Source organism: Bombina bombina, chromosome 10 (genome assembly GCF_027579735.1).
Source record: "Bombina bombina isolate aBomBom1 chromosome 10, aBomBom1.pri, whole genome shotgun sequence".
Taxonomy (NCBI): domain Eukaryota; kingdom Metazoa; phylum Chordata; class Amphibia; order Anura; family Bombinatoridae; genus Bombina; species Bombina bombina.
The window spans coordinates 135,068,443-135,093,380 of record NC_069508.1 but is presented as its reverse complement, the minus strand read 5'-3'; the positions used below and the strand labels follow the sequence as shown (position 1 = coordinate 135,093,380).

Sequence of the window (24,938 nt, the reverse complement as noted above, 5' to 3'; positions counted from 1 at the left end):
ATTGAAAATGGTTTTGTTACCTATGTTTACCATTATAGTATATACTCTCTCACTGATTATTAAATAAATACAACCATCTCTAAGGTGGAAACTGATACACCGTCACATCTGACTCAGATTAATAGAAAGGCACATCTCTCTTATCCAATTACATACTCATTAATCCCAGACCACATAAACACCAGTAACATGGCACAACTCAAAAAGGCAATAAATAAATGACCAAATAACTCAACCCCGCTCTTTATTTATGGCTACCATTAAAACAATCTCACATTATGTGAGAGACCTACACAACAATATAAAACGTAAAAAATCAATCACTGAATAAAAATCCCTCAACGCGCATATTGTGCTATTACAAGAAACGCATTTTACTAAGACTAGTACCCCCAGATATTGGGACAAATCATTCCCACAGCAATACCACAGTATAAGTTCTAAAAAAAACACAGAGGGGTCTCAATACTACTTCATGCGTCTCTTAATTTCAAAGAGGAAGAAATAGTTACTGATAAGGAGGGAAGATATCTTATAGTTAAGGGCTACATACACAATACCCCTATCGTTATCTGAAACATCTATGCACCAATTGAGAACCAATCATCCTTCATATCTAAAGTTAGTAAACAACTCACTATGTGGAAAAAATATAGAATGATAATAGGAGGGTATTCAACTAAACCCTTAATAACCAAGATCTAAAAACACAGCACAACCACAACAGAGAATGGAACCTAACAAAAAACATTTAGGAGACTTTGTACTGGACCATAATTTAATAGACGCATGGAGGACCATGAAGAAAAAAACAAGAAACTATACATACTATTCCTCAGTACATAAATCATATTCAAGGATTAACTACATCCAACTGAGTCAAACACCAATACCTCTGTTAACACAGGCACACATCCACCCATGCCCATGATCAGACCACTCTATAGTAAAAGCTCATCTTAATGGCATCATAAATCATGATAGAACCTGATCTTGGGTACTTAACCCTATACTTATAGGAGAGTAAATAATCCTCCAAAAACTCCAGAGCAGTATCACACACTCCATAGAATTGAACACGGGCACTATAGATAACCCATTACATCTTTGGGGCACTCTTAAAGCGTATGTAAGAGGAAACCTCATAAATGAATCCTCAAAACAGACCAGAATCCATAAGGCAAAATTAGAAAAATTAAGAACAGAAATAAAAAATCTGCAAATGAGCTGGAGAACTAACCAACGACACAAAACAACCCAACTCCTAAAACAAAAAACAAATAATTAGATGACATACTCACAGATGAAGCCACTAGATCTATTAAACTCCTAGATACACAGTACTTTATACACTCCAAAAAAACAGACAGGATTCTAGCAAATAAGCTAAAGGAAATAACAAGAGCCACTGCAGTTCCCCAACTTCAAACCCCTACAGGAATAATGACAAATGACCCAATAGAAATATCCAACACCTTTGCAGATTTCTATCATAATCTATATAACCTTCCCACACAATCCAAAGAAACAACAAAAGAAGAAGCACTAGCCAAATTTCTAGATGACAGCACTCTAACTTCACTTCCTTCTGAAGATATAAAAACTTTAAATTCACCCAGAAGCCAGAAGTACTGGCAGTCATAAAAGATCTAAAAACTAACAAAGCACCAGGCCCTGATGGAAACACAGGCATATTTTACAAAACATTCAAAAACATTTTAGCTCCACAACTAGTTACAATATTTAACTCTATAATGAAGGGTAGTGAGATTCCGAGTGAGAAGAAGAATTTCAGTGATCCCCTAACTGGGAAAAAACAAACAATACTGTAAGAACTACAGACCGATCTCACTAATAAACCAGGATATCAAATTGTTTATGAAACTTCTAGCCAATAGATTGAATGGACCACTAACCCACCTAATCCATACCCATCAAGTCAGATTTATCAAAGCAAGGGAAGCCCCAGATAACATCTGTAAAGTCATTGACTTGATACATTTTGCCTCAGGTAACAAAATGCCTTCTCTGCTCCTATCTTTGGATGCAGAGAAGGCATTTGACAGAGTAAACTAGAACTATGTGCACGCCCTATTAGAAAAAGTAGGTATTAAAGGAAAATTCCATAATGCGATTCTGACCCTATACTCCACCCCAGCTGTGCATTTAAGATTAGCAGGATATCAATCGAGAAATATTGCAATTTGCAATGAAACGAGACAGGGGTGCCCACTGTCACCATTACTATTTGTCCTCTGCATTGAACCCATTGTGATCAAAATACGAGATTGCATAGACATCACTGGTATAGCAATAGAGACCAAACAATACAAGATTGCTCTATTTGCAGATGATGTAATACTGACTCTAACAAAACCATTATTATCACGACCCCCTTTATACTCCATTCTACAGAGATTTAGCGCTTTATCAGGCTACAAAATAAACAAAGACAAATGTGAGGCAATAGGCATACACATTCCAAATATTACCAAAAAATACTCAAAATCAACTTTTCTTTCAAATGGGCAAACAAGTCTATCAAATACTTAGGAATAAATATTTCTTCAGATGTACATCATTTATACAGAGAAAACTACAAACCTATCATGTCACAAATAAGACAGCTTATGACTAAATGGTCTAAATATAAAATCTCAGTAATAAGACAAATAGTAGCAACCAAAATGACGACCCTATCCAGACTGCTTTATCTTTTTGGAACACTACACATCACAGTCCTAATTACAGACCTTAACATTTTACAAAGAGACATTCAATCCTTAATTTGGAATAACAAAAGAGCAAGGATTAACAAACACATTTTGACTAGACATAGATCTGGAGGAGGACTAGGCCTACCACATCTAGTTTCATACTATAACGCCGCTAGAATGGCACAAACTGCTTTATGGCACAATAGATCTGGGGACATTTAATGGATACAACTAGAAGCTGACATTGTAGGAATTGACAACATCGCCAAACTATTATGGACAGCCAAGAGAAATAGACCACAAATGGGAAAAAGCTATACAGCTATCACGCACACACTGTTTATATGGGATAGAACCACTAGACACTTCTAATTACTAAACATTAATTCTTTGGTAGTCTCACTAATAGATCAACCATAGAAAAAATAGTGCAAGGTAAATGGACAAACAGGAGCCTCTACAGGATAGCGGATGCTCTCATCAATGGAAAGCTTCTCACGATCCAACAATACAATGACTTAGATTCACCTGGTTCCATTACTTTCAATAAAGATCCAGAGTCTCAGAAGCCCTGGGAACCACACCTACACATAGCCTAACCTCCTTTGAAATTCTATGCCTTACAAAACAAAGACCAACGGGATCAATAGCTAAACTGTATCCTACATTTAATATATCACCAAAACACCATTTATGCACAAATGGGAGAACGACCTGGGAAAAGAATGGCCAACTCAGATGTAGGTCAAAACATTGAGACAAGGTACCTCTTTCACTCTTAGCTCCTCACTACAGGAAAATTACATAAAGTCGGCGTTTAGATGGCATCTGTATCCCACTAGATTATCCAAGACAGGGGTTAGAAATAATAATCTATATTTCAGAGGTTGTGGAGAAGAGGGAACATTCCTACATATGTGGTGGAATTGCAATAAGATACAACCCTTCTGGAAAGACATAGCTAATCTATTAGGTAAAATCTTTGAAAAAGAAATAGAACTCCTTCCAGAACATACCATATTACACCTTCCAGCTATAGGACATACCTCTAATTAATAATAATAATAATAATAATAATAATTAATAAGAGGATAGCTTTAATTTGCACAGTGACAAGAATGTGCCTTGCCAAATATTGTAAAACAGAACCCCTAGGATTCTTCCTCATAGAACAGAAAATAGAATATTTCTATAAGATGTCCAGTTTAGCAGCAGATCTGCTAGCAACTAAAGACCAGTTCCTTACTATATGGGAGCCCTGGATTATGTATTCTGATGCCAAACACAGACCCAACCAGGCATAGGGGATACAGATACTATCATATACACTAATTATAAATGTTGTATAACTTCATCCACACCATAACTATTTGTGGTATTAATAGTGAGAGAAAAGAACAAAAATTGAAGTTATTGTTGTATTTAAATATGTTTTTTTCATGCAATTTCTATGTTACCAGTGTTCTGATAAGTTGTACAAAAGAAAACTTTTAACTCTGAAGCTTGAAATATTTTTGTATTGAGAGAAATATGTATATTATAAAAATGTATGATATAATATATGCTAATAAAAGCAATTTCAACAAAAAAAGAGTTAAACATCCTTAATTACCTCAGATGTGTTCAGGCTGAGGGTAGGACAAAAGGAAAGTCCCTTTGATAGTATCTGGATGTGTGCCTGTGACAGCATTTTACATGATAAATTTATCATTTTCATTGTTTCATTCTCATTTGAGATAATGGACTGGGTGCCCTCCTGTAGGGTTTTCATCCTTGCCTTTTCAATTTCTGATTGGTCTGTTTTTGTTTTCCATAGGTCTTTTTGGCGCCCCCTGCCACTTCTTGTGTATTTATGTGTATTTTCCATTTGTATACCTTTTTGTTCTCAAAGTCAGCCTTATCCCTGTTTAGTTTACCCTGTTTGGTTTGTTTTATTTAAGATTCTTATTTATCTAATTCTTTCTGGTATCGTTTGTATGAGTTCTCAAATTCTTTGAGAGACTCAAATTTAGGATTTTGTTTTTGTATTAGATTTTCCATTCTGTCATATTCAGATTTATTGTGTTTAATGAGAATCTCGATTAATTTGACAGAACATTCTGATAGGGCCTCTTTCCAATCCGCATTAAGGTCAGGGTTTTTAAATTCAAAAACAGGAAATAATTGGAGTCTTAATCCTCTGGGTATAAGATGTAATTATATATATTTTTCAAAAAAGTGTTGATTCCACCACACTTTGTCCTGTTTATGCATGTTCTTGTGACCATCCCTGAGGGCACGGTCCATTCTGTCTTTTATACTTTTGTTAGCTGTCGGAACTTCACTCTCAGAAGTAACATAAACTAGTGTGGCTTCTTTACTTAAAGGGACACTAAACCCAAATTTGTTCTTTCGTGATTCAGAAAGAGCATGCAATTTTAAGCAACTGTCTAACTCCTATTATCAATTTTTTTTCTTTCTCTTGCTATCTTTATTTAAAAAGAAGGAATGTGATGCATAGGAGCCAGCCCATTTTTGGTTGAGAACCTGGGTTATGCTTGCTTATTGGTGGGTAAATATAAGCTTCTAATAAGCAAGTGCTATCCATAGTGCTAAACCTAACATGGGCTGGCTGCTAAGATTTACATTCCTGCTTTTAAAATAAAGATAGCAAGAGAACTAAGAAAAAATGATAATAGGAGAAAATTACAATGTTGGTTAAAAATGTCTTACTCTATCTGAATCATTAAAGAAAACATTTTGGTTCAGTGTCCCTTTAAAGGGATATGAAACCCAAATATTTTCTTTCATGATTCAGATAGAGCATGTGATTTTAAACAACTTTCAAATTAACTCCTATTATCAGCATTCCTGATTTTTTCAAATAAAGATACCAAGAGAACAAAGAAAAATTGATAATAGGAGCTAATTAGAAAGTTGCTGAAAACTGCATGCTCTATCTGAATCAAGAAAATATTAGGTCTCCTGTCCCTTTAAGTTTACATCGCTAAAACTGTTATTTGGTATCTATATGAGCAGCTGCTTCAAATAAGTACGCCTGAAATAGATTGGTACTGTTTAACTATATGGGAAAGCTGCCAAATTAGTATGTAACATTTGTATCTGTTACTATCTGGGCACAAGTAGCAGCTGCAATTAGTTGAAGGAATGTTACAAGATACATTTTACTAAGAGATTATCTGAATCATTAAAGAAAAACATTGGGTTTAGTATTCCTTTAGAGCATGTGATTTTAAACAACTTTCTAATTTACTCCTATTATCAATTTTGCTTTGTTCTCTTGCTATCTCTATTTAAAAAAGCAGGAATGTAAAGCTTAGGAGCTGGACCATTTTTGGTTCAGAACCTGGGTTACGCTTGTTTATTGGTGGCTAAATGTAGCCACCAATAAGCAAGCGCTATCCAGTGTGCTTAACCTAAAATGGGCTGGTTCCTAATCGTTATATTCCTGCTTTTTAAATAAAGATAGCAAGAGAACAAAGAAAAATTGATAATAGGAGTAAATTAGAAAGTTACTTAAAATTGCCTGCTCTATCTGAATCAGGAAAGAAAAAATTGGGTTTAGTGTCTCTTTAAGGCTTAAAGCTAATGTGAATATTCATCCTTTTGATATTATAAAGGATTAATAGTGGTGAAGACACACAAGAGTCACTACTAATCTACATGAGAGTGCAGTTTATTTACTCCTTTATTGATAGAGTTTGATATGTGTACATACATGAGCAATCAGGCTTGCATATTTAAAGGGACCCTTTCCTTCCTACTTAGAGGTACTAAATTCTGTGATATAATATCAATAATTATTATAATCCTTAGAGGTTGCATTAATCATTATATTTAGATGTATAATATAATTTAGTAATCTACTGTAACATTCAATAGGGGTATTTAGATATTCCTATTTGTCAGTGAGTGGAATATCTAGTACCCGGGATATTCATGTAATGATTATAATCCAGAAGCAATATTAACATTTACAAGATACCATCACCCTACACACCCTGATTTCCCATTTGGTGAATCTCATTTTTGATGTATTTAGATGCTATGTTACAAATATTGGGATAGATTACAAGTGGAGCTCTAATTTATCGTTATAAAATTGTATTTTCAGGGTTTTTTGTGTTTATGAAGTAGCTGGTTTTGTGCTTTTAAACCACAGCCTATTACAATGGGTTGAGTTTCAGGTAATATCATATCTCATTATGTTATCACTTTGTGTACACACACTTGCTTCCTTATCTGATATTTGTCAGGAAAACTAAAGCTCAATACATAGAGAGAACAATGGAAAATTATAATTGTATTACTTTACTATCCTGCACCCCACTGTGAGTTTAATGTCTTCTGCTGGCTGTGTTTACTTAGGCTATTCAATAGCTGAGACTCCAGTATCAAAACTTTCTGTATAGGTTGGGATACCACAAGCTAAATCAGCTATTTCAAAGGCCAAAATAGGAGTAAAGGAGCTACTTGTAAACAATTTAATACACTCCAGCAGGTAAAATGGATCATTGGGAACAATTTTAATGAGAGAAACATTTTGGTTGAATTGTCCCTTTAAATTACTGCAATTTAAAGTATTTCTAACTCATTTTGGGATTAGTGCAGTTCGTCTAACACAGTTTCGGGTTAGCACAAGGGCACTGTTATGTTTTTATTTTACAGCTCACCTATAGAAGTCTATGGGGAGAAGAAGTTAGCGCAGTCGCGGTATCCTTAATCCTGAAGTTAGAACACATTGGTATTTGGCTCGTGTGCTAACTTTTTAATTTCAATTTGTAATATGTGCTCTAACCTGGCCATGATAAATTTTTAATTTGAGTGGTTAGCACGTGAGCGAAAAAGTTATTTACCACTCCACTTGCAATTGGGCCCATTGTAAAATAGTATGAGTAATGCAATTTAGGGTATGTATTTTTTTTTAAATGTCCCTTTAAATGCAAAATCTACTTTATCTCTAAAAAAAAACCCAAAACTAAATAATGGTTTATGGTTAAAAATATTATTTATTTTGCCTCCTTTCCAATAATTTAACTATGGAAATTGAGTGATTCTAGTGGATACAAGGTAAAAGAAAACTGACCTGGCAACATTCTACATAGTGATTGCTTTATATATAAATGTTACATTTGTAGCTTTGATCATCATAAACTTACATTGAAATCACTGTCTTTAAAATGTAATCTTCAAAGAACAAAGACTAATATAACTTTCAATAGAGGTATTAAATGAATGAAAGTTAACATTTTAATATTGATCCTTACAGACTTACACTGAAATCACTACAGGTCTATGAAGCATAGCATTCTAATTGATGAAAGGTAACCTGCAAATGTTAATTCTCATTGATTTACATTAAAAGTCTTTGAGACGCAAGAAAAACATTAGAATGTTGGCCATATATTTTTTATTACAGTTCAAGTATTTGAATCATGTAGCAACTATTTAATGGCCAATGTTAAGGTTAAACCAATGGTGGGTGTTCAGTTCTTGAAAGGGACAACAATAAAACCCACTATTGGCCTCCTTAACAAATCAATTAAATTCCAATGTAAGTTTAGATGTCATTTATTTTTCAAATTGTATTTAACCTAAATCATTGCTAGTTAGTGATTTGTGGCTACAGAGAATAGGAGATTAGTATGTGGTTTTAAGCAAAGACAAAAACAAAACAACAAAACGCAATTTAACATGATAATATTTTATTAGAATCACTTTTTGCATGACTTATACTTTACTTTCCTCTTCACACCTTTTGTCTCATTTATTCTCTGCTCCTCAGAGACCTGCTCATGGTTCCGCCATCTACCTCTGCCTCCATACACTTCCTATCTCTGAACGCATCTCCCCATCTTGTCTTCTTTACTGGTATCACCTATATCTGTGAGTGGAAATATATAGATAAGGTTTCTAATAGATTATGGCTGTTATCTTCATAATGTAAAATATATGGAAATATAAAAGTGACATAAAAATGCAAAAAAGACAAATGTCTAATGTGTTAGGGCATTTTATTATTGTACTATTGCCTGCAAATTCCTATGCACTCAATCACAATCTATCACTTGAGGCCATTATGGCTCTTGTGTCTGCATTATTGAACTTGTAAACTGGAAAACACCTTTGTGTCTGTGAGTTCAGTAATGTAGGCGCAAGAACTCTTCTGACTGTGTTTGGGCTTAGGGGCTGATTTATCAATGTCTGTCAGATATGATACGCTGTAGCATATCATGTCCGCCAGACATCTCTGAAAGCCGACATCATACGCTGTCGGCATTTAACATTGCAGAAGCAGTTCTGGTGAACTGCTTGTGCAATTCCGCCCCCTGCTGATTCACGGACAATTGGCCGCTAGCAGGGGGTGTCAATCAACCCGATCGTATGCGATCGGGCAAATTGATGTCCGCAGCCTCAGAGGCAGCAGATGAGTTAAGGACCGCTGCTTCTTAAGACTGCTGCTTCTTAACTGCTGTTTCTTAAAGGGACTCTGAACCCAAATTTTTTCTTTCATGATTCAGATAGAGCATGATATTTTAAGCAACTTTCTAATTTACTCTTATTATCAAATGTTTTTTATTCTCTTGGTATCTTTATTTGAAATGCAAGAATGTAAGTTTAGATGCCGGCCCAATTTTGGTGAACAACCTAGGTTGTCCTTGCTGATTGGTGGATAAATTCATCCACCAATCAAAAACTGCTGTCCAGAGTTCTGAACCAAAAAAAAAAAAGCTTAGATGCCTTCTTTTTCAAATAAAGATAGCAAGAGAATGAAGAAACATTGATAATAGGAGTAAATTAGAAAGTTGCTTAAAATTGCATGCTCTATCTGAATCACGAAAGAAAAAAAAATTGGGTTCAGTGTCCCTTTAAGACTCAAGCGGAAACAGCTGCATTGGGGCCGATTGACAGCTTGTTAAATCGGCCCCTGTGTGTGTATTGACACATGTCCCCTATAAAAATATCCTCTAATGAAGGAGCAATATTTTATTTTGTTTAAATATTGAAGCACCACACCTCAACAAAAACTTTTATTAATTCAACCTCTCTCTCAAAACGTCTGGAAAGGCTACTATATATACGTTGATCTAATTTCCTTACATTTAACTCCTACCTTGATCCATTGCAATCTGGATTTCACGCCCAGCACTCCAAAGAGACTGCAATCATTAAGGTTACTAATTACCTACTTATAGCAAAGTCTAAGACCATTTCTTTCTGTTAACCCTTCTAGATCTGTCTGCAGTCTTTGATACTATTAACCAACCTTTCTTGTTCCAAACTCTCCATTCCTTTGTCCTGTTGTGGTTCTTCTTGTGATTCTCCTCCTACCTGCTTAACCATGCTTTTAGTGTATTATTCTCTGGAGCATCCTCTGCTCCATTACCACTTTCTGTTGAGGTGCCCTATGCCTTGGGATCACACTTGACTTAGATTTTTCATTCAATCTTTATATCCAGTCTTTGGCCTATTCCTGCAGTTTTCACATTAAAAATGTCTCCAAATTTCGTCAATTCCTCACTTAAGACACAACTAAAATATTAACCCACTCTCTCATTTCCTGCCTTGATTTCTGCAACCCCATCCTCTGTGGCTAAGAGTAAGGCTACGGCCGAAACGCGTAAGCCAGTGCAGCAAGGACTTATTGTTTTAGCTCTATCTATCTTCCATGTTATTCTGTTTGTAACAATCTGATGATTTTTTGATTTTTAAACTTTTTGACCAATAAAGTATCTGGACTTTTAACCAAGGCACTGGATTACTGCATCTTTTTCTTTATATATCTACAGCCACCAATTAACAGCCAGCTCCCAGCTGTGCACTGCAAATCCTTAGCCTACCTACTTATCCATTTCAACAATGGATATCAATAGAATAAAAGCAAATTAGATAACAGAAGTCAATGGGAAAGTTGGTCAAAATTACTTGCTCTATCCGAATCATGAAATTTAATTTTTTACTTCACTGTACCTTTTATTGAGTTTGTGTAGTTTTGTAGGGTTTTTGTAATTCTACTATCTTTGACAATGGAACTCATTCTCTGCATTACCCAATAGAAGCAGATCCAAGGAACACCTCCATCAACTTGTGACTGTGATGAGAGGTGCAACCAAATCTTTATAAAATGCACACATTAAAATGGGTTGAGCTTGCGGTGAAATCATATATCCTTATTTTATCACTTTCTGTACACACAAATGCTTCTTCATATTATCTCTGTCTGTATACAAAAGCCTAATACTGATACAAAGGTAAATGAGCTATATGTAAACAATCTAATATCCTCAAGCAGGTAAAATGGATCATTGGGAATAACAAATAAAAGGGGAGAAAATTTTTAGGGTACACTGTCCCTTTAAAGTGAGTTCTTGGAGAAAACAAAGCTACAGTGATATTGCCAGTATTAACTGTACATCTGTGGATAACCAAATGCAATTAAAACAATAATATATTTATTATCTTGGGTACTAGCTGTCTATTTTACATATTTAATTATATTGCTCATTACTGGTTTTAGCAAAATTCACTTCAATAGACAAAGCAATATTGAAATATGCACATTTTTTATTTCTTACAATCAAAATGACATTTATTATGAGAATAAAAGCAAAATGCTTTACAGAATTTTAGCACAGTATCTGCTGGAAGGTTCATTTTCTGGAGATTCCAGCTGATATGCTTTGTTAAGAGACAATTCATATAACCAACTGTAATCTCTTTTAGCAAAGCAGACTGCAATTTATACGTATAAATAAAATATGCAATATGCCGCTGCTTTTTATATTACTTTTCTGTTTTATACCCATATTAGCCATAAATCTATTGAATGGAAATGAAGCTGTACAAATGTCTTCTTTCTTGTTTTGAAATCTATGGCTTTTTGATTGAAAAAGAAAATATTTAGAACTTAGAGCAAATCATTATGTTGCGTTTATTTTTAGTGCAATCCACAAAACATAAAAAAATCACTTATATATCTCAATAATTTTACTGAAATACATCTAACCACAGTGAGTATTCAGATTGACATTTTATCTTAACAGCATATGCCATACTTTTTTTGTACAGAGGGAAAGTCACTAATGGTGGGATTGAGTATTTTACATTATATACTCAAGAGTTGGCTGGGCAAGGATGATCCTTGGTCTGGACAGCTGAACTCCTTGAGCTGGAGATGGAAGTTCCATATGGGCTGGAAGGGACATTCCATGGGTATGGGGTTACAAACATATTATCAGGCCTCCCACCTGGAAGAGGAAAAGTCTGCTTCATCAAGTGATCACATGGGGAGGAGTACTTGGTGATGTCACTAATCAGTCATTTGTTACTCCCCACCCACATGGTCACTGCCACTATGCTTGTAGGTAAGTGGCTGTAGACTCTTCCACTGCATTTATGCAGTACACTGTTCCTCTTCCAGGTGGCAGCTGATATCTGGTGCCCTCTCACCTTTACTAGACAACAGAGTCCCTCCCCCCGGGGACCCTACTTGGAAAAAGTAGCTACTTAATACCCTAGGGAGTACAATTACTGTTACAGAAGGGGGGAACCAGATTATGTGTGGACAAAACTACAAAAAAATAATTTAAATAAAAAAATATATTTTTGCTGCCAGATTTTTTTAAGGACATTATAAAACTGGAGGATGGAAAAGTTGCAATTAGTTACACTAGAAAGATTCATCTGCAAATACAAATATATACAGGGCCCATGTAGACCTGTTTATCAGCAGAACTGGACAAGGTCACCCATTGAGATTTGCAGAACAGAGATTTTTTTTACCTACAGCAGTGTGTAGGATTCTTTACAGTAAGAACAATACAGATCTGGAATTCTCTTTTTCCAAAAATATCTATATGCTTTTTTTTACATAGCACCATATACAGTGATATAAAAGTTAGTATTGACAGTTTAGTATCTTGTTGATTCTATAATAAATCTGATTGCCCCTTTGGAGTCAAGAAGGATTTTTTTCTCTTTGAGTCACAATTAGAAATCGCTTCAATGTGGGTTTTTTTGTGTCTTCTTTTGCATCAACTGTATTTACAGGAATGAGCAGAAGTTTTTTTTTTACTTATTATGGGCTAGATTACAAGTGAGGCACTATCTTAACGTGCACCCAAAAAGGGGCAAATTAGCCCATTTACGGGCGCCCATTAAATAACCAGCCATTGCAAGTGGCTGGTCAATGCTACCGCAAGCTTGTGGTTTCACTTTGCGCTATGCTCAATTAACCAGAGGTCAGACCTCTAGTTAAATATAAAAAGTTGCCCCAATTGCCCCCAAAATAAACATTACCTTAACCCCTTAATGACCACAATGTACCCTGTATGTCACTGGTCCTTAAGGGTTTTTTCAGGATATAATAGCACAAGTCTAGCAAGAACACGCTATTAATGCCCTCCCTCCAGCAGGCTTTGTGGAATAGAGCAGTCTCAACGCTGGTGGCAAGACCGCGCTATAAAACAATTAAGTCCCAAAAAAAGGCCAGCGACATACAGGGTACGTCGCTGGTCCTTAAGGGGTTAAAATAGAATATACATATCAGCATTTAAAAAAAAAAACCCTGCAAAAAGCAGTTATAAGGGGTTAAAGTGAGGGGATGTGGGGTGTTTAAAAAAAAAAAAAAAAAAAAAACGGCACCTAAAGTGCTTTAACATAGAAGTGCACTGTGTTTTCTCTATAAATGTATGTGTATATGCTTATATACAAATATATGTATGTGTTAATATGTGTATATAAAGACATAAATATATATGTATATAAGCAAATGCAGATATATTTATTTATTGCTGCCCAACGCTGTGCGAATTGCCCCCTGCGCTGTGCTAGATTTTTAGCCATGGCTGCCGGCATGAAAACGAGGCTCCCATTTTAAGCTTATTGAAGTGCACTCTTGTGAGCGCATGGTTTGTGGAAATAAGAATGCAAGGTTGCATTCGCCTTGTGCTGTATTTGTAATACCAGCGCACATTTACGTGTGGTGATATTATTGAGTATTAAAAATTAAAAGGAATATTGCACTCAACTCATAATCTTGCCCTATATATTACTATGTAACTATATATAACTAAATAATTAAAACATTTCTGAAGACATAACTAAATGACCCTTGTCCTATTCCTTCCCTACTGCACCACTAAACTGATCACCTTGCCCATATTGCAAGACTTGATTATTAGGAGGTCTCCCAGCCTTGCACATGGGGTTGCTAATTTCTAGTGTGTATGTAAAAATACTAAATATTAAACTGCATACAAAGAGAGGAGCATCTACCAGGAATGAGCAATAGCTCAGTAGCTTGTTATATGACGAGTCACCACCCAGGAGCATCCTCTTTTAGCCTAATTGTGCTTTTCATAGAGGAAAACTTTCCTGAAGTATATCAGTCTGATCCCGCTGAGTAAGATCAGTACGGCCCCGAAATACCAGGCAATTCTCGTTTGAACAAGGAACATGACAACCCCAGACAAGCGTTTTGGCATTAAATGGAGGCACCCCACTCATAGGCATGGGTTCACATCCCTGCGACCACTAGCCTGGGATGTCCTTAATTACGCTATTTCTGCACCACCTCACTCGTGAGTGACACATGCAGAAATATCGCAGTCATGACAACAGGGCCAAGACAGTTGCGCTAACAGCCTACTAGCTCCGTAACACAGTACAGCACTAGTCCTTTAGGGGTTAAATAGCTTAGACCTCTTCAAAACATATTTCTCTTGTTAAGTGTATCCAGTCCACGGATCATCCATTACTTATGGGATATTAACTCCTCCCCAACAGGAAGTGCAAGAGGATTCACCCAGCAGAGCTGCTATATAGCTCCTCCCCTAACTGCCATTACCAGTCATTCTCTTGCACCCAACGAATAGATAGGATGTTTGAGAGGACTGTGGTGATTATACTTAGTTTCATACCTTCAATCAAAAGTTTGTTATTTTATAATAGCACCGGAGTGTGTTATTCCTTCTCTGGTAGAATTTGAAGAAGAATCTACCTGAGTTTTTCTATGATTTTAGCCGGAGTAGTTAAGATCATATTGCTGTTTCTCGGCCATCTGAGGAGAGGTAAACTTCAGATCAGGGGACAGCGGGCAGATTAATCTGCAAAAAGGTATGTAGCAGCTTATTATTTTCTGACAATGGAATTGATGAGAAAATTCTGCCATACCGATATAATGTAAACTCAGCCTTAAATGCAGTAGCAGCAACTGGTATCAGGCTGTCATGTATGTATATTTTACACTTCAGTATTCTGGGGAATGGCACTTCACTGGAATTATACTGTATGCATAAAACTTTAGCCTAATTTGCAGGGACTAGCAACAGGCTTTTTAATAACACTCAATTTATTAATGTTAAACGTTTTTTGCTGGCATGTAAAATCGTTTAATTTTCTGAGGTACTGGGTGAAAAAATGTTTTGGGCACTATTTTTTTCCACTTGGCAGTCGTTTTATTTAATTTATGACAGTTTACTGATCTCTCTCACTGTTATGTGTGAGGGGGAGGGACCTTTTTTGGTGCTTTTGCTACGCATCAAAAAATTCAGTCAGAAGTTTATTGTCTTCCCTGCATGATCCGGTTCATCTCTACAGAACTCAGGGGTCTTCAAAACTGGTTTTGAGGGAGGTAATCACTCACAGCAGAGCTGTGAGATTGTAGTTGACTGTGATAAAAAAAAACGTTTATTTCTGTATTTTTTTTTTTTTTTCTGCTATCAGGGTTAGTTATCCTTTGCTAATGGGAGCAATCCTTTGCTAAAATTGTGTTTTTTACAAAGATTTGATGCTATAACTTTTCAGTTTATTAATTTTCAACTGTCATAACTTTTTCTGTGCTTCTTATAGGCACAGTACGTTTTCATATTATAGTAAATTACTTGAAAAGTATTTCCAAGTTGCTAGTTTATTTGCTAGTGTGTTAAACATGTCTGATTCAGAGGAAGATATCTGTGCTATATGTGCTAAAGCCAAAGTGGAGCCCAATAGAAATTTATGTACTAACTGTATTGATGCTACTTTAAATAAAAGTCAATCTGTACAAATTGAACATATTTCACCAAACAACGAGGGGAGAGTTATGCCGACTAACTCGCCTCACGTGTCAGTACCTGCATCTCCCGCTCGGGAGGTGCGTGATATTGTAGCGCCGAGTACATCTGGGCGGCCATTACAAATCACATTACAGGATATGGCTACTGTTATGACTGAAGTTTTGGCTAAATTACCAGAACTAAGAGGTAAGCGTGATCACTCTGGGGTGAGAACAGAGTGCGCTGATAATATTAGGGCCATGTCAGACACTGCGTCACAATTTGCAGAACATGAGGACGGAGAGCTTCATTCTGCGGGTGACGGTTCTGATCCAAACAAACTGGATTCAGATATTTCAAATTTTAAATTTAAGCTGGAAAACCTCCGTGTATTACTAGGGGAGGTGTTAGCGGCTCTGAATGATTGTAACACAGTTGCAATACCAGAGAAAATGTGTAGGTTGGATAAATATTTTGCGGTACTGGCGAGTACTGACGTTTTTCCTATACCTAAGAGACTTACTGAAATTGTTACTAAGGAGTGGGATAGACCCGGTGTGCCGTTCTCACCCCCTCCGATATTTAGAAAGATGTTTCCAATAGACGCCACCACACGGGACTTATGGCAAACGGTCCCTAAGGTGGAGGGAGCAGTTTCTACTTTAGCTAAGCGTACCACTATCCCGGTGGAGGATAGCTGTGCCTTTTCAGATCCAATGGATAAAAAGTTAGAGGGTTACCTTAAGAAAATGTTTGTTCAACAAGGTTTTATATTGCAACCTCTTGCATGCATTGCGCCTGTCACGGCTGCAGCAGCATTTTGGTTTGAGTCTCTGGAAGAGACACTTGAATCAGCTCCATTAGATGAGATTACACACAAGCTTAAAGCCCTTAAGTTAGCTAACTCATTTATTTCAGATGCCGTAGTACATTTAACTAAACTTACGGCTAAGAATTCCGGATTCGCCATTCAGGCACGCAGAGCACTGTGGCTAAAATCCTGGTCAGCTGACATTACTTCTAAATCTAAATTGCTTAATATACCTTTCAAAGGGCAGACCTTATTCGGGCCCGGGTTGAAAGAAATTATCGCTGACATTACAGGAGGTAAAGGCCATGCCCTGCCTCAAGACAGAGCCAAACCTAAGGCTAGACAGTCTAATTTTCGTTCCTTTCGTAATTTCAAAGCAGGAGCAGCATCAACTTCCTCTGCACCAAAACAGGAAGGAGCTGTTGCTCGCTACAGACAAGGCTGGAGACCTAACCAGTCCTGGAACAAGGGCAAGCAGGCCAGGAAACCTGCTGCTGCCCCTAAGACAGCATGAATCGAGGGCCCCCGATCCGGGAACGGATCTAGTGGGGGGCAGACTTTCTCTCTTCGCCCAGGCTTGGGCAAGAGATGTCCAGGATCCCTGGGCGTTAGAGATCATATCTCAGGGATACCTTCTAGACTTCAAATTCTCTCCCCCAAGAGGGAGATTTCATCTGTCAAGGTTGTCAACAAACCAAATAAAGAAAGAGGCGTTTCTACGCTGCGTACAAGATCTTTTATTAATGGGAGTGATCCATCCGGTTCCGCGGTCGGAACAAGGACAAGGGTTTTACTCAAATCTGTTTGTGGTTCCCAAAAAAGAGGGAACTTTCAGGCCAATCTTGGATTTAAAGATCCTAAACAAATTCCTAAGAGTTCCATCGTTCAAAATGGAAACTATTCGGACAATTTTACCCATGATCCAAAAGGGTCAGTACATGACCACAGTGGATTTAAAGGATGCTTACCTTCACATACCGATTCACAAAGATCATTACCGGTATCTAAGGTTTGCCTTTCTAGACAGGCATTACCAGTTTGTAGCTCTTCCATTCGGATTGGCTATGGCTCCGAGAATCTTCACAAAGGTTCTGTGTGCTCTTCTGGCGGTACTAAGACCGCGAGGAATTGCGGTAGCTCCATACCTAGACGACATTCTGATACAAGCTTCAAGCTTTCAAACTGCCAAGTCTCATACAGAGTTAGTACTGGCATTTCTAAGGTCGCATGGATGGAAGGTGAACGAAAAGAAGAGTTCTCTCTTTCCACTCACAAGAGTTCCCTTCTTGGGGACTCTTATAGATTCTGTAGAAATGAAGATTTACCTGACAGAAGACAGGTTAACAAAGCTTCAAAATGCATGCCGTGTCCTTCATTCCATTCAACACCCGTCAGTAGCTCAATGCATGGAGGTGATCGGCTTAATGGTAGCAGCAATGGACATAGTACCCTTTGCACGTCTACATCTCAGACCGCTGCAATTGTGCATGCTAAGTCAGTGGAATGGGGATTACTCAGACTTGTCCCCTACTCTGAATCTGGATCAAGAGACCAGAAATTCTCTTCTATGGTGGCTTTCTCGGCCACATCTGTCCAGGGGGATGCCATTCATCAGGCCGGACTGGACAATTGTAACAACAGACGCCAGCCTACTAGGTTGGGGCGCTGTCTGGAATTCTCTGAAGGCTCAGGGACAATGGAATCAGGAGGAGAGTCTCCTACCAATAAACATTCTGGAATTGAGAGCAGTTCTCAATGCCCTTCTGGCTTGGCCCCAGTTAACAACTCGGGGGTTCATCAGGTTTCAGTCGGACAACATCACGACTGTAGCTTACATCAACCATCAGGGAGGGACAAGAAGCTCCCTAGCAATGATGGAAGTATCAAAGATAATTCGCTGGGCAGAGTCTCACTCTTGCCACCTGTCAGCAATCCACATCCCGGGAGTGGAGAACTGGGAGGCGGATTTCTTAAGTCGTCAGACTTTTCATCCGGGGGAGTGGGAACTTCATCCGGAGGTCTTTGCCCAAATACTTCGACGTTGGGGCAAACCAGAGATAGATCTCATGGCGTCTCGACAGAACGCCAAGCTTCCTCGTTACGGGTCCAGATCCAGGGATCCGGGAGCGGTTCTGATAGATGCTTTGACAGCACCTTGGACCTTCGGGATGGCTTATGTGTTTCCACCCTTCCCGATGCTTCCTCGATTGATTGCCAGAATCAAACAGGAGAGAGCATCAGTGATTCTAATAACGTCTGCATGGCCACGCAGGACTTGGTATGCAGATCTAGTGGACATGTCATCCTGTCCACCTTGGTCGCTACCTCTGAAACAGGACCTTCTGATCCAGGGTCCCTTCAAACATCAAAATCTAATTTCTCTGAAGCTGACTGCTTGGAAATTGAACGCTTGATTTTATCAAAACGTGGTTTTTCTGAGTCAGTTATTGATACCTTAAAACAGACTAGGAAGCCTGTTACCAGAAAGATTTACCATAAGATATGGCGCAAATACTTATATTGGTGCGAATCCAAGAGTTACTCATGGAGTAAGGTTAGGATTCCGAGGATATTGTCTTTTCTACAAGAAGGTTTAGAAAAGGGTTTATCCGCTAGTTCCTTAAAGGGACAGATTTCAGCTCTGTCCATTCTTTTACACAAACGTCTGTCAGAAGTTCCGGACGTTCAAGCTTTTTGTCAGGCTTTAGCTAGGATCAAGCCTGTGTTTAAAACTGTTGCTCCACCATGGAGTTTGAACTTAGTTCTTAATGTTTTACAGGGGGTTCCGTTTGAACCCCTTCATTCCATTGATATCAAGTTGTTATCTTGGAAAGTTCTGTTTTTAATGGCGATTTCCTCGGCTCGAAGAGTCTCTGAGTTATCTGCCTTACATTGTGATTCTCCTTATCTGATTTTTCATTCAGACAAGGTAGTTCTGCGTACTAAACCTGGGTTCCTACCTAAGGTGGCCACTAACAGGAATATCAATCAAGAGATTGTGGTTACATCTTTGTGTCCTAATCCTTCTTCGAAAAAGGAACGTCTGCTACACAATCTAGATGTAGTCCGTGCCCTGAAATTTTATCTACAGGCAACTAAGGATTTTCGACAAACGTCTTCCCTGTTTGTCGTTTATTCTGGTCAGAGGAGAGGTCAAAAAGCTTCGGCTACCTCTCTCTCCTTTTGGCTTCGTAGCATAATACGGTTAGCCTATGAGACTGCTGGACAGCAGCCTCCTGAAAGAATTACAGCACATTCTACTAGAGCTGTGGCTTCCACTTGGGCCTTTAAGAATGAGGCTTCTGTTGAACAGATTTGCAAGGCTGCAACTTGGTCTTCTCTTCATACTTTTTCCAAATTTTACAAATTTGACACTTTTGCTTCTTCGGAGGCTGTTTTTGGGAGAAAGGTTCTTCAGGCAGTGGTTCCTTCCGTATAAAGAGCCTGCCTGTCCCTCCCGTCATCCGTGTACTTTAGCTTTGGTATTGGTATCCCATAAGTAATGGATGATCCGTGGACTGGATACACTTAACAAGAGAAAACATAATTTATGCTTACCTGATAAATTTATTTCTCTTGTAGTGTATCCAGTCCACGGCCCGCCCTGTCACTTTAAGGCAGGTAATTTTTCCATTAAACTACAGTCACCACTGTACCCTATGGTTTTCCTTTCTCTGCATGTTTTCGGTCGAATGACTGGTAATGGCAGTTAGGGGAGGAGCTATATAGCAGCTCTGCTGGGTGAATCCTCTTGCACTTCCTGTTGGGGAGGAGTTAATATCCCATAAGTAATGGATGATCCGTGGACTGGATACACTACAAGAGAAATAAATTTATCAGGTAAGCATAAATTATGTTTTTGGACAACTTTAAATTTCACAATTTTCTTTAATTGTCCTGTCCCTTGTATCATGTGACAACCATCAGCCAATCACAGACTTAGTTGGAGCTGGTACCTTTGCACCGTTTTAAAATGGAAGTCAAAATCTGGACTCAACTTCATTAGTCTGTGATTATCCTCATTGACTCAATTATCTGTCATTTTACTTTCTCTTGTACTGATATCCCCTTCAATACTTGAACACCTGTTTCTAATATTTTTTTCCTGTGTTTAGCAAGCTTTTCCAGTTATATTGTATACATACTTACATGGGTTTTACTCATTTAAACAGCAGCTATTTTATTGGGTTTGAATGGTTTAGAACAGTAGTTTTCAAAGTGTGAGGCGGGTCTCTCCAGGGGGACCCCTAGAGCATATAAGGGGAGGCGCATGCGCAGTGACAAAATATACTATTTTATGGAAACTGCACCCAACAGCTGACTTTGGCAAAACATGGAATGTTTTTTTAAAAGCCGACAATGACACTTGCCATTTTGTGCTGGAATAAGGCAAACAGTGGGATGTAGGTGAAGAAAAAAGGCACTGAGGTCAAAATCTCTCAAACCCTGATTTGCGTGTGATGTCTTTATCAGTGACTTGAGTTTAACGCAGGAATAACAAAAAGCAAACTGAAACAGGAATGAAGCACTTTTTTTTTGTTGAGCAGAATCAGCTCTTGAGAGCTGTGTGTGAGCCATGGATCAGATGTAAATTCCCCAAATTAAAACTAAAAATAAACATTACATTTTTCTTTAAAGAGAAAAAAATAAAGTAACAACTATTATGGGGACGGGAGCTAACTTGCAAATTTTGCCAGAGGGGAGGCTCCACTGTCTAAGACTTTGAAAATCCCTGGTTTAGAAAAAGAAGCAAAAATCTAGTGCTAGATTACAAGTGGCGCGGTAAAAAAAATATATTTTTGCACTAGCGGTAACCTGACAAGCACAAAAATCCTAAACTGAGTTTTCGCATGCACGTGCATGTATTCCCCCATATAAATCAATGGAGAAAAAGTGGAAAAAAAGAAGTCAATGGAGAAAAAAAAGTAAAAAAAAAACCCCTACCATAAGCCCCCAGCCTATTAACCCCTAAACCACCATCCCCCCCACAGCGCAAACACAAATTAAACTATTAACCCCTAATCCGCCATTCCCCCACATCACAAAATAACTGAATAAACTATTAACCCCTAAACCGCCATCCCCTCACAACACAAAGTACCTAAATAAACTATTAACCCCTAAACCGCCATCCTCCCACAGCGCAAACACTAATTAAAACTATTAACCTCTAAACCTTCACACCTACATATTGCAAATTGCATGAATATTCCAACAGATAAATAACATTCTTAGAATGACAAGTATTAACTTGTTCTTTATCAAATGATCTTCATATAAGACATGTTATAGACTGAAACAACCTAATATCTCTCTCCTGTTTAGAAAAACACTTACAACCTATGCATCACCCACATTTGTAGAAACCTTTCAAATCATTATTTAACCAGGTCTTATTTCTATTCACTTTTTAGTAACTTTTAGTTACTTTATCTTTGATGTTTGGGACTTTCTAAAAAAATATTGGGCTTATTAGGTAATATATCTGTCAAACTGCATCCTTCTTAAGAATGTCCCAGTGTTTTTAATAATGTTTACTAATTCGTTACCTTGGACACAGTAGTCTAATAGAAGAGGTCCTACGTTAATAATATTAATAAACTTGTTATGTTTCTCTTTATATTTTAAAATCTCCTATCTTGTTTCTCTGTTTCCTCAATTACATGGTCAATGACAACTGTTTCATACTTAGGGATAGAGTTATCAATCAGCAAATGATGCAATCTACCCCCGAAGTTTCAGGTCCGTCTGAAACTTAAGTTAAGAAGCAGAGGTCGTAAGACCGCTGCTCCTTAATTCATCCGCCACCTCTGAGGTGACGGACGGCAATCATCCCGATCGTATATGATCAGGATGATTGACAGCCCCTGCTAGTGGCCGATTGGCCGTGAACGTGCAGGGGGCAGCATTGCACAAGCATTTCACCAGAAATGCTTGTGCAGTGATAAATGCCAACAGTATACCCCTTATTCTCTATAAATCTCTCTAAAGATTTATTCTTTATACAGACAGAAATTCACCAATGCATTTTTTTATTTTCTCTTTTATTAATTAGTTTATACATGAGTACAGCTAAAGCTCACTGGCAAAGCATGTGCTGCCCCCTCCCATATCAAGAGCACCCTTTCTGGCTGCTAGCTGTCAGCTGAAGCTGAGTTGACACTACATAGGGCCAAGAGGAACTGCTTCTATGTGACTGTAAGTCATCCACCCCCCTTAGTTAGTCCACACCAAACAAATTGTTCCTTCCTGTGCAAATACGGTGGCAGGTTTTCCCGTACAGCAACATTGTGTGACGGCATATTTGTAAAAGCAAAATATACGCTTTACTTACACTGTTAACCCTAATTTGCAGAGAGGCACACATTGGAACCAGACATGATGCTGGTGTAACATGTGCCCAACCAGCTCCCTCTGCAACAATACCGCTAGTAACTGCAGGGCCAGCTGGGCCCCCTAGGCATGTGAGCTCAGTCTCAACTGAGACCTTTGAGACTCCTGTAGGTACACCCCTCAGTTTATACCTACATCAGTATACTATTAAGGGCTTCATTTACCAAAGCCCTATGGCTGCAAGTTCTCACAAGAACTTGCTCGCCGTAATTTATCAAGCAGTGGTCACCAGACAGCCGCTTCCTTAACCTTTTCGCCACCTCTAAAGTGGCGAAATTTAATCTCCGCGGTCGAGTCCGACCGAAGAGATTGACAGCTCCTGCCCACGCGTGATTGGCTGTGCGCGGGCAGGGGGCGGGATTGCATGCGAGCGCAAAATTGCGCTTGTGTGCAATGTTGATTACCTGCGGGTAATTTTGCCCCTCCACAGGTGAGCTGAGGTGTATAGGGGCGTGTATACGTGCCCCTGTACGCCTCACCTTTGATAAATCTAGCCTGTTATACATTTCTGCTACATGCCTGTACTGAAGGACCTCCCACTAGGGGCCTCACAGAAAGACAAGTTGTTGCTATATCTCTTTAAAATATCACTATCTGCATATATGTAAGTGATGGAATACATTAAAATAACGTTTTATTACATTTACACTTTATCCTTTATATTTTAAGTTACTTTAGATTTCAGTTGTGCAAGATTATTTTTTTAAAAGTAAAGTTTTATGTTTTAATGCATTTAGACTTAGGGGCCGAATTATCAAGCTCAGAATGGAGCTTGATGCCCTTGTTTCGGCACAAGCCTTCAGGCTCGCCGGAAACAGTAGTTTCTAAAGAACTTTTTTCGCTTTCTGCGATGAGTTTTTTTAATGGAATTTTTTTCTGGAGGTTATCGTTAAATAAAATTCAATTTTAAATTAGGCATTTACACTAAAGCATCAGTTCAGTTGCAATTTGTTGATTAACTGGAGAATAAAGCAATTGTAAAAGTTTTATAAGATATTGCAGCAGTTGAAAATTGGATTGCAAATTAGCTGCAGACCTTTTTCTCTTGTTCTAACATAGAAATGTTGTAATAAAAAAGGTGCATTGCTCAAAAGAATGTCATTCAGAAAAAAACAGCTTTGCAGACTGGGACAAGTTAGGGGGCTGAGAGCCAGTCAACACTGCAGAGCCCGTCAATGCTGCATATTTGATTTTGTACTTCAAACAGCACTTTGCAGTGCAGCCAGAGCACAGATCTGTTTGAAGAGAACAGCCTGATGTGGAGCAACGCTGCAAAGTGCCAACAGTTCCTGCATGTGTCATGTTCTTTCTGCAGACATGCTGCACTGCAAAGTGCTGTTTGAAGTACAAAATCAAATATGCAGCATTGCAGTGCAGCCAGAGCACAGATCTGTTTGAAGAGAACAGCCTGATGTGGAGCAACGCTGCAAAGTGCCAACAGTTCCTGCATGTGCCATGTTCTTTCTGCAGACATGCTGCATTTTCTGCGATGACATCTCAGATCACAGTATGTTCTGCCTTAAATTCTGTGTATCAAATTATAATCATATTTTGTATATTTTTGTGTATATTTTACAAACCACATTGTATTTTTTCTATATGAAATTATTTTTGCAGTTTCAGAGAATCAGTGTATTCTGCAATATCCGCAATAAAGTGATGGTAACTTATACATGATCAAATTATTTTTTTTATAACTATATAGCATGTTAATGAAATCTGCTTTTTAACATTTTCTTGCCTAACCTCATTAATTTAACTTTTTGGTGTTCTGTTTCTGTAGTGTAGTAACATAGAGAGAAATCCCATTTGCTCTCTATGTAGACAGTAATGCATGGGGACTTTTGGGCTCTGAGAATTTACAGCTGATCAGAGCAAATGCACAGCTCTGCAACTTCATTTTTTTGAAGTGTCATATGGCTAGAATGCCTATTGGACAAGAGGTGAAAATGTCACCTCATGAAAAAAAATAGTTTTGAA

The 24,938-nt window shown here is 38.0% G+C and overlaps 1 protein-coding gene and 1 long non-coding RNA gene across 2 annotated transcripts in view; one reads left to right on the top strand and one right to left on the bottom strand.

Moving 5' to 3' along the window:
• The window catches only part of ST6GALNAC3 (ST6 N-acetylgalactosaminide alpha-2,6-sialyltransferase 3), an 849,023-nt gene that overhangs the window by 506,679 nt on the left and 317,406 nt on the right, over positions 1–24,938 (top strand). The window lies entirely within an intron of this gene.
• Positions 8,403–24,938, bottom strand: part of LOC128640890 (uncharacterized) — a 324,854-nt gene continuing 308,318 nt past the window's right edge. The window contains exon 3 of the long non-coding RNA XR_008399409.1: positions 8,403–8,601. This is a non-coding gene — a long non-coding RNA (uncharacterized LOC128640890). The remainder of the gene's footprint in view (positions 8,602–24,938) is intronic.